The sequence below is a fragment of the Panthera onca genome, chromosome B1, assembly GCF_046562875.1.
Source record: "Panthera onca isolate mPanOnc1 chromosome B1, mPanOnc1 haplotype 2, whole genome shotgun sequence".
In the NCBI taxonomy this organism is placed as follows: domain Eukaryota; kingdom Metazoa; phylum Chordata; class Mammalia; order Carnivora; family Felidae; genus Panthera; species Panthera onca.
In genome coordinates this window covers 120,495,342-120,513,422 of record NC_138342.1, presented here as the reverse complement: position 1 = coordinate 120,513,422, position 18,081 = coordinate 120,495,342, and positions in this window count along the sequence as shown.

Genomic DNA, 18,081 nt, shown 5'->3' with positions numbered 1-18,081 from the left:
GGTTTGATGATTTGTTAGGAAGTCCCACAGGACCCAGCCTATAGTTGTATTCATGGCTGTGATTTATTACAGTGAAAAGATACAAAGTGGAATCAGCAAAGGATAAGGCACAAAAGGTGACATCTGGAAGAAACCAGACAGATGCTTCCAAAAGTCCTTTCCCAGGAGATTCACGTAGAATGCACTTAATTCCTCCAGGAACGTGTGTGAAATATCGTCTACCAGTGATGCTCATTAGAAACTCAGTGCACAAGGCTTTTATAGGGGGTTGGTCACATAAGCCCCCTCTGCCTAGCATGTGCCAAAATTCCAGACTCAGAATTTCCCTGAAGGAAAGCAGGTGTTCAGCACAAACCACATTATTTGTACAAACACTTTAGGCACATGAGTCACTCCTTGGGCGTGGTGAGAACCTTCCCAAAATCCAAGGTCCCAGATGTCAGCCAAGGGTCAACCTTGCAGGCAGGTCTAATTTGCCATCCTGTCTAAGGTGAGCAGGCTCAGCCCTGCTGTGTTCATTTTTTCTACACACCGTGCTTGCTAACACCACTTTCAGCCCCTGGGACTCGCTCACTGGCCCAAACAGAGCTGAGAGAGAAACACTGAAATTTGTAGGGAAAAGGGAAAAGAAAAGCAGGGTCCTCAAAGCAGTATCTGGAGGCAATGATTACTGAGCTATTTCCCCTGAGAGAGGCTTGAGCCTCCCCTAAGCTACTGCCATTTCACACAGTCTTTGCGTCTGGAGCTCCACCTGATGTTGAGAGCTTCAAAGTGAGAGGCGCTGACCTTTTTTCAAGTGCATTTGCTCTTGGAAATAATAATTAATTTTAAAAGGTTCAGATCACAGTGCTAATGTCATTTGGCACGCAACCATTCTTCTCCTTATCAGACCTGAGTGATAGTCATTTTTCTCAGTCCTCGGGAGGGACTCCAGGCACCTCTTGGTTCACTGCCTGGCTTCAGTGTTCCCCAGCAGCTCTAAAATCAGAAGGATAAATTCTAATTGGCCGACCTCAGACTCTTGGCTCAGGGATAATAGGAGCTAATTTAGTTCTTCATGATGATATGATAATGCTCTTTCTCAGGGGTATGAAATGGAAATCAGCTCCCATGTGAAATACCAAGAGGGAGGAAACCATGGGACCGGAAAATAAGTTTGGCGCTTTGCGGCTACATTTTGCTCTTTTTCCATAAACCCTAAAACTGTATTTGCATGAGGTTTGGATTAGGAGTCAGCAGGAAAAGGTAAAGGAAAAAGAATGCCTACAATTACCACTGTGACAGTCCTCCATTTTCCCTGGGGGCTGATGCATAAGAAGAAAATGGATGAAAATTTGCTAATTGTTCTGAAGTGTTTCAGACAGGTCTGATTTTATACAAAGGAACACAATTAAATTCTCTGAAATACCCTCTCCAACACAAGAACGTCTCCCTGGGGAACATAGGAAGCCAGGAGAAAGGATTTAAGAATGAGTTTTTGCAAATTGTTCTTATAATCTCCATTCCTACCTCATAGGCTTTGAAAAAGCTGAAGATAATTTGAGGAAAAATTAAAACATACATCTGTAGATACTTTTTCAATACTTTATAGAGACTTTAATTTTGCTGTTTTAGATAAAGTTCTGAATTATATTCAAAGTACATCACTTTCTTTGTCCGTCGTCCCAAGCACTAAAAAAAAAAAACCCACATTTTATATAGCACTCCCGAAATTTCAAAATTTCTCATGCTCATGCATTTATCCAAACTCTAAAACATTCAAGGAATATTAGTTCATCAAACAATGTTAGAGGAATTTTATATTCACATTATTCTGTGATTTTAAAGGCAGAATTCCTGGGGCGCCTGGGTGGCTCAGTCGGTTAAGCGGCCGACTTCCGCTCAGGTCGCGATCTCACGGTCGGTGAGTTCAAGCCCCGCGTGGGGCTCTGTGCTGATGGCTCAGAGCCTGGGGCCTGCTTCCGATTCTGTGTCTCCCTCTCTCTCTGCCCCTCCCCTGTTCATGCTCTGTCTCTCTCTGTCTCAAAAATAAATAAACGTTAAAAAAAATTTAAAAAAAATAAATAAATAAAGGCAGAATTCCTGCAAAGGGCCATTATCCATATGACTAATCGTGTGGGTGCTTCTCATTTCATACCTACTGCAGTTTTTCTCCAGGGCCTGACACCACTGTTGATGCCATCCCTAAGACTTCCTTCCACGTCCTCAATTCGTCTTTCCTTCAAAAAGACTAGTTCATTTTCTGGCTATTGCCTCAGTACCCTTTATGCATAAAATCCCTCCGGTGAAAACTGTAAGAAAACCGTTCATCTGGCTTAATTTTTACAAAGACCTAATGCAACAATAGTTTCAATTTGATTAAAAATTTTTATTTATTCTTTTTGTAAGTGTTCCTTAGTGATAAAAAGAAAGCCTGATGTGAGAAGGAATATGGATTCAGGTTGCTTCAGCTAAGTGGCATTGGAACGTGTGTTCAAAACTAAGCAATTTCGACAGGCCTTGCCTTAGTAAAGCTAAACAAAGAGTATTGAAAAACCAAGAGAGACAGCTGGGTGACAGGGCAAACTAAAGCATTATGTACAGACGTTGACCAGACATGAACTAAGCCTGGATCAGACTATATCTACAGAAGCTAACACTTCAGCCTCAAAATGTTTGTGAGGTGCTGGATATCTAGACATTTACTTAACATTTTTTTTTTTTTTTTTTTTTTACCAGCCCTGCCTTCTACAGGGGATCTGAAAATTCGATTGCGTTTCATACTTTGTCCAAATTTAGGCCCAATCCAGAATTCTCCAACCTATTTTCTTACTTTGTATCGGCAGATTATTACTTTTTTTTTTTTCCTCTTAAATGCAAGTCAAGAGGACATACTGACGAGTTTAGGCTCAGCATGGGAAGGGAGAAGTCCTTGTATTGGAGAGGGTATTTCAGAGAACTTACTTTAAAATGAAAAGTGGCTCCTTCTGTAGTGGTCAATGCACCCTGGCCAGAAAATGGTTATTTGTTTTACTTATGTCATTTTTCTTAAAAGATCAAGAAGGTAATCTAGTAGTAATTCAATCACTTCTTTCTCAATCCCTGAACAATTATCATTTGATGACTGGGTTTTAAGAAGAATTAAACCAGTAAGAGATCATCTCCAACCCTACTCTCACCATACATTATTGCTACAGGAGAAGGAACCAATTAAGGGAAGGCCTATTTCAAATAGACAGGAACTGGGGAGGGATACCAGGAAAGCTTGTAGTCAGAACCGGCCACATAATTTGTGGGGTTCATTTGTAAAAGGAAAATGCAGAGCCTCTAGTCAGCTGTTAAGAATTTCAAGACAGACTGGCACCTGGTAACCTCAGTTGGTTAAGTGTCTGACTCCTGATCTCAGCTCAGGTCTTGATCTCAGGGTCATGAGTTCAAGCCCCACACTGAACTCTGTGCTGTGTGTGAAGTCTATTTAAAAATAATAATAATAAGAAGAAGAAGAATGTCAAGACAGGGACAGCAGAGTACTAGCCAAAGTGTGGGGTTCTCCAGAGCAAGGGTCTCTGTGTGACTGAACAGATTTACCTACCCAAAAAAGCCAGCCCTGGTTACATCATCAGCCACACTTCTCTGGAACCAGCCTTCCTATGCCAGTTTAGGGACTCTGATAGGCTCTAGCTCTCCATATAAAATTTCCTTCTCCTCTTAAGGAGGTCTCTTTCTCGGGGTCCTCTAAGGCCGCTTCTGTAATCTGGTTATTATTAGACAAAGATGCCATGGAACCAAACATTTAAGGTATGTCTGTATGTTTAAAGCCTAGTCTAAATCAGCATCCAGATTTTTTGTTTTTAGTTTATTTACTTATTTTGAGAGAGAGAGAGAAAGTCTGTGGGCAGGGATGGGGCAGAGAGAGAGAGAGAGAGAGAGAGAGAATCCCAAGTAGGCTCTGTGCTGTCAGCACAGAGCCCAACATGGACCTCGATCTCATGAACTAGGAGATCATGACCTGAGTAGACATCAAGAGTGGGACGCTTAACTGAGTGAGCCACCCATGTGCCGCTGTTTTTTTTTTTTTTTTTTTCTAATCACAGGATCCTCTCTATCTTCTAAGTAAGCCATGACTGCAGGTGGGTATGAAGCAAAATGGGCAGCACTCAACTACAGAACAGGACTACTGAACAGCTAATGTGTTGCCCAACTCCTCTCAGTATAACCACCCCCACCTCAACTCCCCTTGCCCTCTCCTATATGCCTGGACACATATTTGGCACCCCTGTTGCACATTTGTTTGTGAGACACAGCAATCCAGTAAGTCTGGATACAATTGATCAAGCAAATATCACATTAACTTTGTTTTTCTCAGTGTCTTCTTTATGCCAAGGAGATGTGCTTCAGCAAGCATGTCCACTCCCTCCTATCAATTCGTAGCATTTTCTACTCCCTCTTTTCTGCCCAATTACTTGGGGGGGGCTTAATTTTTAAAGAATTAAACGCACATATTCAAATGCAAATTTTAAGTGCCTCTGATCATCATGGTGACTGGGGCCAAATTTACTTCTTAGACAACCCAGTTGAAATGGGTGCTTAGCCCGCATCCCTGGATCTGCTTGAACTGCGGAGGGTCTTTTCAGAATACCCCTACACTGAGTCATAAATGAGTAACTCCATATTTCCAGCTTCTCTTCCTTTCAAAAATCCAATCAAATCAGGACAAATAAATTCTTCTTGACACGCTGCTAAAGATTGGGGGTGGAGGGGGGAATATTGAGAAGGGCAATGGAGCTGTACTCAGCTCAGGTTAAACCAGCTTCATCTCATAAGAATAGCGGCAATTAAATTTGTTCTCACCTCTCTCAAAAATGTAATTAGAATGCAGGGAGAGGTTTATGAAAAGGGATGGGATTATTTATAAAAGTTTTAGAATAAATCTTTCTGGGTCAAGAGATTTGCCTAGTGGCAGGAATTTAATACATAAGCATAACTCTTTAGAGAGCTCTTGCTCCAGGGATTTTTTTTTTTTTTATTTTCTCAATCAGGGGGAACTTGAGGGAATGAAAAATTTCAGAGACACGTTAGGAGTGGATGGGCAAAACCCAATTTGATCTCCACTGTAATGGTATTATTTGATTTTTGCATTAAAGAATAATATCCATAATGTGAAGATTATGCCAAGTACTCTATAAAAGGATACAAACCTTGAGGCAGTCATCTCTGACTTGCTTCCAATTGTACTTAAGATGAGACACACACAAAGATGTGCCGAGAAGTGCAGTGTCAGCAAAGTGTTGGGGGCTGGCAGATTGAAGAAGGAGGCAGCTGAGTCCCACCCCCAAAATACAGACACTCATTATGTCTAAGAAAAAAAGTATCATTTAAAGACTGAACAGTTTGTCTACCAAATGAGTATGGGTATACTAAAAGTATACAATGATTATAAATTTGGCTTCCTTGATTGAAAAAAATCCTATCTCATACATAAAGGTATGGAGATAGAAGTATAGATACATGCACATACATATGTGTACATGTGTTTTTCAGAATGGTGTATATATTCTTTGAGAGAAAACATACATAGAGTCACTGAAAATGTGTTGCTGTCCAGCAGAGCATCCATTTGTATCATTTCACACTGACCTATATCTCTGCTCCTATTCAAAGAGAAAAGTTAGATACCTAATCAGAAGTAGCAGTCAGGTTTTATTCCACATGTCACATCTACAATGGCTTCCTCAAGAGCTGTGTTGAGAACAATCATGTGTCTGTGTCTGAGATCAGCAGGAAAGATTACACTGATGGATTCATGATGTCTACCACGATGCACAAAGGAAAACTTTAAATTTTCCATCTCTTTTCTGGACTTAACCAAAGTTTGGGAAATAGATGGAGGAGGGTAGGTTTATAGTTCATAGTTGATGGAAGTGGTGTGCCGGTTATGGAGGCGTACGATCTCCCTTCAAGACTGACCAAGCTGCCACATCTTTGGGATCCACTGAAGTCCTCACACTGATTGATGAGCTACCTGACTGCTCCCAGCCAATGAATGAGCATGGATGGGATACTAGAGCAAGGTAGTTTTTACTTGATGTGAGTCTCTTGTAAGGAAGTATCTTTGCCCTGGGGTTCCAGGCCTGATTTAGAATTTCTCAGAGATGCATTGCACTTTGAGACTCTTCTTACACAGTCTTTCTTCCTTTCTTCTCTGCTTTGACAGGCAGCATACGTAAAAGTCATCTGACAGTTCTCTGGCTACTTCTGTTTTCTCTCTCTCTCTCTCTCTCTCTCTCTCTCTCTCTCTCTCTGCTATAGCCTTCACAGGTGTTTTCTCAATCAATATATCAAACTTCTAATTCTGTTAAAAGCCTCTTATTCCTGGAAAAAAATAATTGACACACAGGATAGAAATTAACCTTACGCTTGAGTATCTCAATAAAATACAGTTTATTCTCTTCTTTCCTTCTTCATTTCAATAAAATTTAGGTAACTTCAATATTAATTGACAGTTACCTTAACACAGAAGCTCCTCTATACATAATTTTCATAGAAATGAGCAAAGCTATGTATGCCGCCAGTAATGTATCATCAGCATCCGGCACAAGTAGTCCAATTGTGAGGGATGACTTTGGGCTTGAGGACCAGGGATTTGTGCACACTTCACCCAACCTGATTGTTTATAGGTTGTGAAGATTCTCCAATGATTAGACTGAGTGCAGAAAAAGAAAAGGATCTATCCTTCACACAAATATGGTGCCTGACATTAAGCTTTGAATTTTACCTACATTTACTGTGACAGAAATGGTTTCTGTATCTCTTATTGTTGGTTCAGAGGATTTCATTTTTTAATCTGATAAAGTATCTTGCATTTTTTAACATAGTTCATACCTGGACATATATTATATGAACCCAGTTCTTGTAATCACTAAAAATCAAGGCATTACATCAACAAGTCAAATCAACCCCAAATAAACAATTTAACACTAGCTCAATGGATGACACAGAAACTGTCATTTCACCTTTGTTTCCTATGCTCATGCTTCTCCATTCCTGGTCTTGTATATATCAGGTTGGCTAACAATGGGAGAGAACTTCACATTTGGATTTTTCCCACTGTGATATTCTTCTTGGGCTTGGCCAATGGTCAGCTTGATTTCCACTCTTCTTTAGGAAACTCCAGGCCTTGCCACTCACTCATTCCAACGATACAAATCTGTGTGATCTGTTCTTATATCACTACCAGCTATATATCTGTACGTACAAGTATGGTTATGAAATGACAATGCATTCAGTCAATCATGATTGATACAAGTTCAAGGTATTGGAAAAGGTTTTTGTAGAACACATTTATTTTATAAAGGGATATTTTCTATGTACCCACTTTAGGTAGCAAAGGCTTTTTATTGTATTTGATATAGGATGTATATTTTCATTTAAATATTCATGAGTATTATCAATTCCTTCTCTTTAATTTTTTTTAAATTTTCAATGTTTACGTATATAATCTTATAAAAATCCTAAGTAAGGAAATAGAAAAAGAGGTACCCCAAGGAAGAAGCTAGCAACTGGTACTGAGAGAGAAAGCTTAGTGTCTTCTAGACTTGAATAGATTTATATTAGATCTGCTAAAGAAAAAAAAAATTCTAACTTAGGCACATGTGTTATAGAAAGGAGAAGGAATAACTTCACCACATAGTGGGACATGGCTTAAGGGTCCATTTCTTAGGTAGCAGTAGATATTTTCCTGTTAGGGTTTTAAAAGACTGTTTTTTCTTTTTCTGGTGAATGATTTCTTTTTTCATTCTTCCCAAATGATTTATTTTTTTTCATTCTTCCCATATTATTTCAGTTCACTACAGATGCTTCTAAATTTCTTTTCATAGGGTTGAATTTCATTCTTCTTCTGGTGAGTCCCTCTGAGAAATCAGAAAAAAAAAAAATGAAAGTCTATATAGGCTTGGTTTCTGATCATATTTTTTGGACTTATCAGTAATTTAAGGAATATTGGTTAGAGATTAAAAAGAACCAAACAGATTGTTGAGCAAGAGTTGATTCTGCTTTGTAACTAAAGTACACATAATAGGGGGTGCCTGGGTGGCTCAGTCGGTTGGGTGTCTGACTTCAGCTCAGGTCATGATCTCGTGGTTTGTGAGTTCGAGCCCCGCATCGGGCTCTGTGCTGACAGCTCAGAGCCTGGAGCCTGCTTCGGATTCTGTGTCTCCTCCTCTCTCTGCCCCTCCCCCACTCACACTCTGTCTCTGTCTCTCTCAATAATCAATAAACGTTAAAAAAATTTTAATAAATTAAAAAAATAAAGTACACATAATAGTTTAGATAGAAAAAAAAATCCTGGGTACTTTTGTTCACCATCCATAATGCACATCTAGAATTTTGACTTATCTACTCATAGTCATTTGATGAGGCCCCTATTTAAGGATAGTTACATTATTTATTATACCATATCATTGAACATTTTTCCTTAATTTTAACCCATGGCATTTTTAGTGTTAAGTTGGTTGGGATCCATTGTTGAAATCTATGCTTATTGTTTTGTTCAGCCCATTGACAGAAGTTTAATTCTAGAGAGAACTGCATCTCTCTGATATCTATGATTAAAAAGGATATCAGTGAGTTAAGTGAGTCTGAGATTCAGTCCCTATGGTTTTTGTTTTGACATATATGGCCATCCATTAAACTAGTAATTAAAGCTACCTTAATGCCTAATGTGTCTATTTCAGCTTTTGACATTATGCACAATCTTTTCTCAGTTCACAGGAATGAATGATAAAGTGAATGTCCTAATATTACTCTTTAGTTGCTAGGGGCATGTAGAGTCTATTAGTTTCTCTTTACAGAAGAGCACTAAGGTCAAAGGCTGATTTTTTTCTTTACAGAGAATTGAAACTGCACATAGATCTCAACAGCAAATTCCATGTCCACCTTCTTTGCTTGGGTTGCAATTTACACAAGATTTTAGCTTCTCACTTCTGGTTCTCACTGGATGGTTTCATGTCCAGTTTCATCCATCTTCCAGCTGTCTGATCTTGGGTAAACTAGTCTACCTCTCTAAGCTTAACATCCCCATCCATAAATGGGGTTAAATGTCCACCTCAAATATACAGATAGTGAGTATTTTTTTAAATATGCCTACAGTGTTTAGCAAAGTCACTAAGAGTAAAAAAATAACATGTTTATACTTTTTTATTTATTTTTACTTATTTATTTTTATTTTGAGAGAGTGAGAGAACAAGTGGGGGGGAAGGGCAGGGAGAGAGAGAGAGAGAGAGAGAGAGAGAGAGAGAGAGAATATATTAAGCAGGCTCCATGAGGGGCTCGATTACATGACCCTAAGATCATTACCTGAGCCGAAATCAAGAGTCAGATGCTCAACCAACTGAGCCACTGAGGATCCCCAACATATTTATACAGTTTAAACATAGTTCACATTTGAGATAATGCTCTAAAGAAATAATCTAGCATAGGGGCACCCGGGTGGCTCAGTTGGTCAAGTGTCTGATTTCAGCTCAGGTCATGATCTCATGGTTTGTGAGTTTGAGCCCTGTGTCGGGCTCTGTGATCTCATTGTTCTCTTCTCTCTCTGTCCCTCCCTTGCTCATTCTCTCTCTCTGTCAAAAATAAATAGTACATTAAAAAAATTATAAAAAATAAATAATCTAGCATATAGAATAAGTCATATATACAAAGATGTTCAGTAGTGATATTAACCAAAGTGATGTCAGATGAGCCAAGGCCCCTAGAGGGAGGGCCTCAGGGCCAACACCAAGGTTTCTTGGCTTTGCTATTTAGGGAAAAGGACAAAGATTTGTTAAATATAAAAGAAAAGGGCTACTTCACAAAGTAGTGGTCTTTCCTCACAGATGAGGAAGAGGATCGTCCTTTCCTTCTAGTGAAGAGTTTTATAAGTTTTTTTAAAAAATTAGCTGACCATATAGGGAGGGGCTTGTTCTTTAACGTGGAGTTTATCATCTACATTAGGTTGTTAGTTTTTCCATTGTACAGCCTTTTGTACAGCCTTTGTGGATTTTACTGTCGAAAGGAGTGGGGTCTTGTTGTTTTCCATGAACTGGACGTAGTTACTCTTTTTATGACCTCCTGATTTTTAGGTTAAGAGTCAGCCTAAAACCAAAACAACTTATCTTCTGAGTTTGCCTTCCCTCCTGACTCAGAAGTAAAAAAAAATCAATAAAAATGCATAATGCTAAAGAGCTGTTAAAGATTGGTAAATAAAGGTAATTTTATACAATCACAGAAAAATATGGCCATGCATTAATATATAAAAAGGAAAGGTACAAAACTAAATTTACTGTATCATCAAAACTTTATAAGAACATGAATATCCAAAAAAATACCAAAGTTATATCGCTGATTCTTTCAAAATGGTAGATTATGGATGAATCAGAAGTGTTGTTCCTTCAGATTTTCATCATTTCTATAATGTGGTCATATTCCTTTTATAAATAAAAATTTTACCAAGAACCATATCGCCATTATTTGAGGCCTGGAAGCTGGGACTGATGAAAAGAGGAAGTTTTCTGAGCTGGCTTTATAGCATGAGAGATTGCTGGAGTGGAGGTGGCTTCAATATCAAGGTGGCTAGGGGAGGGGCTTACTTAATTGGGAAGGCTAAGGGTGAGTTTCAGCCTCAAGCCTGAAACAGGAAGTCCAGGTCAGAAGAATTCTTTCACATTCTTTCTACTTTTGTGAAAAAAAATTGTTCTTGCCTTTCTGTCAGCTTGCCCCATCACCATTACCGTTAGCAAAGTCTAGAGAGAAATCTTAAGTACTAGAAACTCAGCACCACAACAGTAAATCTTTGAGCAGAAATATTTCAAATGGGTACCTTGAGATTCACTAATTTCACACATATATCTTAATTTAGCTTCAACTACTCAGCACTCCTACCCCTTCTGCCTCCTCCCAACATTTGACCTCTATCAACTCATGATCCACAGTTACTAACCCCAAGGAGCTAGCTTCTCTGTGTTGTTTTTGCTTTTTGTGATCTCATTCCTAATTATCACCCCCTTCTTCTTTCCATGTCAGTTATCCTGTGCTCTTTTAAATATACTCCATGGCCACTTGCCCTGAGCTCTCTGAAACCCCTGTGCTCCTGGAACACATTCAGGAGCATCCTCCCCACCTCCAATTCTTCTGCCTCAAAAACTTGTGAGGTAGAAGATAGCCTTTGCTCCCACCTGCTGTTTCCACTTGTTTGTTCTGCTTTTTTTTGACTCACAACTTCTGTCTTCAACTTCAGAACATCCTTCTCACTGCTAAGGATTCGTCTTGTGCAAAAGCCAGGACTAAGACAGTCAGTTTTTCTCAGTCCTTGTATTATTTGATTCTTCTGAGAATTTTTGGCAGCAAAATTAAAAAGAAATCATAACATCCAACATTTAAAAGAATATGTGAGCAATCACCACTACAGTGCCAAAGCATTTCCAATCTTTATAATTCTTATTTGTTTGGTCAATCTTAGGGCTGGATCACTGTTGGAACAGAATGGTTTATTCCCAGGCTGAGGTCTTTTCCTCTACAGAAGATAATAAAGTTGTAAAATTTCCCAGAAAACAAGTTCTTTCATTGGTGACCATCTGATACCACACTGGGGCTTTTCCTATTTCTTATAACAAGTCTCATGGACTGAGGAATTCAAAGTTTTGTGTCACCTACGTTAGGATATGTATTTATTTAAGCACAGCAACTTTTACCCGTTAATCAAAACATAGTGATATTTGGGACTGACATCAGGAAGACAGCAGAATGGGAAGCTCCAGACCCTTCCACAGACACACCAACATAGCAAAAATATGCAGATCAATTCCCTTTGTGAGAAATCCATAAAATAGTTAAGAAACTCCTGTACCTCAGGTGAGCATGAAACAAGCCATATCAATTCCAGTAGGAAAGCTCATGGCACCCACTTGCCAAAGTCCTTCCCCCAAACTTAGTGCAGTATGATTGGGAAAAAATTCTCAGTTCTTTACTTTTCCATGGAGAAAGAAACAGAAGACTAAAACATAGGTCCAACATGCAGACTTTTCAGGGGGCTGCTCAAGGGACTGGCTTCTGTGTTGCCTGACTCTAAGTGCTGACAGGAAAGGGCATCAGGTTGGGAGCTGCTGAGAACAAAGGCAAAGGTTTGGCCTAAGGTACCCTCACTCACTATAGCCCCTCTTCCTGGTTCATTGTGGAACATCAGGAGAAAAAAAAAAAGCCCAACTCCCAGCTTATCCCTGGGGTGGGAGAGAGTTGGAACATGTATCCAATGTTGCAGCTTTTGGAGAGACTATCTGAGGAGTGATTTCTGTCTTTCCCAACTCAAAGAACTGATGGGGCCCAGTTCTACAGCATACACTAGAAGCCTGGTGGCCACTGAGAACAAAAGAAAGCTGTACATCTTGTAGCAGCTCTAGAAAACCTGGATTTTAGGTAAACATATAGACAAATACAGAATACTGTAATACTGTAACCATGGTGCTGTAGACAGACACCAGAGGGAAGAGATTATGAGCTCCTGAAAAAAAATCTGCAAACTCCTCTAACTGAAAATTTACATGCCCAAGTCCTGAGAAAAAACACATGCATTTTCATTGAGGCATTATTTACAATACTCAAGATATGGAAACAACCTAAATGCCCACAGACAGATGAATAGATGAATAAAACATGGTATAAATATAAACAGTTGAATATTATTCAGTCTTAAAAAAGGAAATTTTATATGCTGCAAATGGATGAATTTTGAGCATATTATGTTAAGTGAAATAAACCAATCACAGAAGGACCAGTACTGCATGAGTCCACTTACATCAAATATCTATAATAGTCAAACTCATACAAGAAAAAGTTGAATGGTAGTTGCCAGCCTCTGGCTGAGGGAAGGGGGAAATGGAGATTTGTTGTTCAATGGAACTATGGACTAAACTGTGTTCCTCTCAAATTCATATATTGAAGCCCTAACCCACTATGTGATTTGCATCAGAAACAGGGCTTTTAAGGATGTGATTAAGATTAAATGAAATCATAGCATAGAGCCATGATCTGATGGGATTAGCACCCTTATAAGAAGAAACACCAGAGCGCTCTCTCTCTCTCTCTCTCTCTCTCTTTCTCTCTCTCATTGCACCATCCCCCAAGAATAAGTCATGTGAGTATACAGCAATTCATATAGCCACCTAAAAACCAGGGAGACAGCCATCATCAGAAACCCACAATTCACATGCCCTGATCTCGGATTTCCAGTCTCCACCACTATGAGAAAATAAATGTCTGTTGTTTAAGTCAGCATCTCATGTATTTTGTTATAGGATCCTGAGCTAACAAAAGCAGGTGTAGAGTTTCAGTCATGCAAGATGAACAAGTTCTAGAAAACTACTATACAAAAAATGTGCACTTAGTTAACAATACTATACTATATACTATACTGTATACTTCAACATTTGTTAGGAGGGCAGAGCTCATCTTATATGTTTTTTACCCAGTTAAGAAAAATATAGTTGTATTTGTATAAATCCTCATGCTCCTCCAGTGTGTTCCTTTTCTTTAAGCCCATGTCCTGTTTCTACACACAGCCATCCAAGCCTTCTAACCTCCTTCCAACCCAGGTTTTCTCACTTATCCCCCTATCATTTGTCATTAGCACCTCCGTTTTCCTTTCTTTCTTTTGTATCATCTACATTTTATTTTTATTTAAAAAATTAATTTGAAGGAAAAAAATAGAAACACGTGGTACAAAATCCAAAAGATTTGAACTGACTGGTGGCTCAGTCACATAAGCAACCAAGTCTTGGTGTCGGCTCAGGTCCTGAGATGGAGCCCTGCCTCGGGGGCTCCATGCTGCCCAAGCAGAACCTGCTTGAGATTCTCTCTCTCCCTCTTTCTCTGCCCCTCCCCTGCTCTCTCCCTCAAAATAAATGAATATATATTTTTTTCAGATACAAAAGAGCACACAGTAAAACATAAGTCTTCTCCTACCTCTGTCACTTCCCTTTCTATTGAAATTACAACCTCTGGCTCAAAAATGTTCAGAAGTTCTCTCTCTTCTCAGAGAGAACCCCTATTGCTTGTTTAGTTTTCCAGACAGAAACTATGCATAGACAGACAAATACATTTTGCGCACAAATGATAGTGTATTAAACATAGTGTTTTGCACCATCATCTTTTTCCCTTAGAACTATGCCTTGGAGATCATTCCATGGAAGTACATACAGGTCTACCTCATTCTTCTTAAGAGCCACAATAAAAGACCTCATTTTTTTATAGAACAAGATATGCTTATATCAACGGTTATGAAACTAAGCTCTGAGTTCAAATCCTATGTCTACCATTTACTAGCCATATTACCCTGGGCAAGTTACCTATCTCTCTGTGCCTCAGTTTCCTCATCTATAAATATATGACTCACAGATTGAGTCATATATTAATTGACTATTTAATAAAATAGCCAATACATACAAAACACTTACCATGGTGTCTAGCTCATAGTAAGCATTCAACACTTTTTTTCTGTTAGCATTTATCCAGTTTTCTATTGAAAGACTTCAGGTTATTTCCAATATTTTGGTGTTGCAAATAATTCTATAATAAATATCCTCATATAAAGTCATTTTGTACCTATGTAAGTATATCTGCAAGATAATTTCTGAAAGTGGAAGTTTCTAGGTCAAATCAAACGTGCATTTTATATATTCATACATTCTGCCAAGCCACCTTCCACTCAGATTGTAATAATTTATACACTACCAACCATGATATGAAAGGGCCTCTTTATCTCACCATTTCTAACGTGACGGTTAAAAAATTATATTGCAGCATAGTTCTAATTATAATTACCTATTTATGTTAAGCAGTCTTCTGTATTTCCTTTTCTCTTCTTTTAAAATCAAATCATACATTTACTTGCCCCATTTTTTATTCCTTTCCTTTGCTTAATGAACACATTTTTCTAAAGTGTAGGTGGGTAGTACGAACCTCTAACTCACTTCCCTTTCTACCGAAATTACAACCTATGGCTCAAAAATGCCTAGAAGGTTGCTCCCTGGAAATCACCGGTGACCTCCAAATTATACTATTTAATTGTGTTTTCTCAGTCAGAATTCTTGCATTTTCTACAGTATTGACCACACTTGCCCATTCCCCTTTCTGGGGCATTCAGGAGATTTCTAAATCACACACTTCTGCTTCTCTTTGGCATTCTCCATCTTTTTTTAAGTTCTCTGGGGATGACCAGGTTGACCATCTGCCAGTTAAGTTCAGAGCCCACCATATAATTCATCATCCAAACCAGGATACTTTTAGGATAAAAAAGATGCTTTTAATAATCATTCCAGGGCAGGGGTGCCTGGATGGCTCAGTCGGTTAAGCGTCCGACTTCGGCTCAGGTCATGATCTCACAGTTCGTGGGTTGGAGCCCCGCGTTGTTGGACGTTGGACTCCAGCTCAGAGCCTGGAGCCTGTTTCAGATTCTGTGTCTCCCTCTCTCTCCACCTCCCTTGTTCACGCTCTGTCTCTGTCTCAAGAATAAATAAACGTTAAAAAAATCATTCCAGGGCAAGAGTTGTAAACAGATTATGCCCCAAGCAAACCATGACATATACTCTAATCAAGTCCCTTAACCATCTCTCTGTCTAGTATTTTCTTCCTTCTCCAAAATCCAGAGCTTTTTTTGTATAGCTGCAGTGCCTTAGCTTTGCTATTTATTTCTTGAAGTCACATTCTGCTAGGATGAGATATGGACTAGAGTCTATTCATCCCTGTACCCTATTTCCTTGCTGTACCTCAAATCAAGCATCAATCACTTGGAATTTTAAAGATTGTCTGTTAATAAATTTAGGAGTTTCAGTGAGGGTATATTATCAGAGAGAGGAAAGCAGGGCCATGTCTGAATTAGTGATCCAGCAGCCAAGGGAATAACTTAAGATGAAACATGTGGTCCGGGAAGATGAGCTGATCTCTTGAAGATAGATACTCAAGGGATCTCTACAAGCTAAAGTGGCTACTCTTTTGCAAAAGATTAAGGTATGCTTCATTTTAAGCCATCTGAAGCTCCTGATATTGTGATTGTTCATCTACCACTACAGTTTCAAATTCTCTTCAACCAAAACACTAGAAGGGATTCACTCTTTGCTCAGACAAGGAGACACTGCTGGAATGAGTGGTAGAAAGAAGGTGGGCCTCCGACAGGCAGGCTGCACTGTGGACACTGAACTCTTCTTCAGGGAGGCAGCCAGTCGACCTTACAGACCTGTGAGCCATGCAACTGCTCTTGATGTTTCATTCAGGCTGGATTTGGGCTGCACCAGTCAGTCTTTGCTTCATCTTTTTCTGTGTCCATAGGTAAGCCTGGGGATAACCTTGTGTTCTTTGTGGAGCTGATAAAAGGGATTTTTGTGGCTGGATGCTGAAATGTGTGATATAAAGGCTGTGCTTGTGGAACAGAAATCCAGAAGGTGGGAAGCATTTCACCTCTATAAATAAGTTTTACATGGGGCAATGCAGGGTTGCCCACCCAAAATCTATTCCCACCTTTTTCCTTGCTGACACAATCTCACTGAAATCACACTAACCTAACAGTTTGGTTTATTCACTTTGCCCCACTTTCAATCCATTTTAATCATTACTCCATTCAAATATCCACCTTAATTATGTGAGAAATCTATAGAGATTTCTCCAGTTTCTGAGAATAATGTTTAAGGCACTGACATTTTGTTCCCTACCAAAAGGGACACGAAATCCAATATATTTTTAGCAAATGCTTATTTTATGTATTTATTTTTTATTTTAGAGAGAGAGGAAGGGGGGCAGATGGAGAGAGAGAAAGAGAGAGAGAGAGAGAGAGAGAGAGAGAGAGAGAGAGAGAATCTCCAGCAGGCTCCATGCTCATCACCAAGCCTGACACGTGGCTTGATCCCATAGCCTGGAATCATGACCTGAGCCAAAATCAAGAGTTGGTCACTCAGCTAATTGAGCCACCCAGTTGCTCCCACAAATGTTTGTTTTTTAATTTGCAACAATTTTCAAACAAAGCCAATCATAGGTATGAAAGCATTACTACCTTTCCATTTATATTTTATTAATGAGGACCCCGAGAAAGGCACAGAGAAAGTTGCACAGTTAGAGGAAAAAGAAAACAAGAATGCCAAGCCCTGACTTTCATGCTTGTAGTTTTCCCACTAGAGTATGCTGCTTTCTTGTCTGTGGATTACTGAAACCAGACCACTATCTCCAGCATTACTAGGGCACACAATTACATTTATAACATTGGGGGCTTTTGGTTCTCTGGAAGAAGATAGGATTCTTTGCAGTATAATTCCATTGCATACTAGAGCTATCCAGAAGTCCCCTGAAGGCACGAGAATAGCGAAATCACATCATCATAATTGGAAACAAGAGTAGCCCAGAGAATAAGACGAAGGATGTTTCATAGGTAAAGGAAAAAAGGAAAACCTATAAATCTATAGAACCATACTTATGTAGTAAAGGGTTAACTCAGTGGGGTTGGGAAGCTCAAACCCTGAACATTCCAAATAAAGGACTGGTCTTTGCTAGCCCCTGGGAGATAATCTCAAGGCCCTTGTAATATCTTGCCTACAAGGTCTTTGCATGCCTGGGGACTTGGGCCATGCCAGAGAATTTGTGCCAGTAATGCCATATGTGGCAGAAGCCTTGGGCCAAACTGCATAAATTTCGCGCCTAGAGAAGCTGTTGGGTAACTAATGTCAGCTACATAGGTGCTCTATGCCTATATGACTGTTCCCCAGTTAAAATACTGAACACCAAGACTCAGGTGGGATTCTCTGACAATACTCTGCCTTATTCCATATCATCACTGGGAGTATTAAGTGCTATTTGTACGACTCCATTGGGAGAGAACTGGGAGTTTGCGTCTGGTCTCTCCTAGACTCTGCCTTGTGCACCTTCTAAATTTGCAGATTTTAATTTGGATCCTGTCACTGTGATAAACCATAAGCACGAGTATAATAGCTTGCCTGAGTTCTGTAAGTTCATCTAGAAAATCATTAAACCTGATGGGCACCTGGAGTGGCTCAGTTGGTTGTGTGTCCAGCTTCGGCTCAGGTCATGATC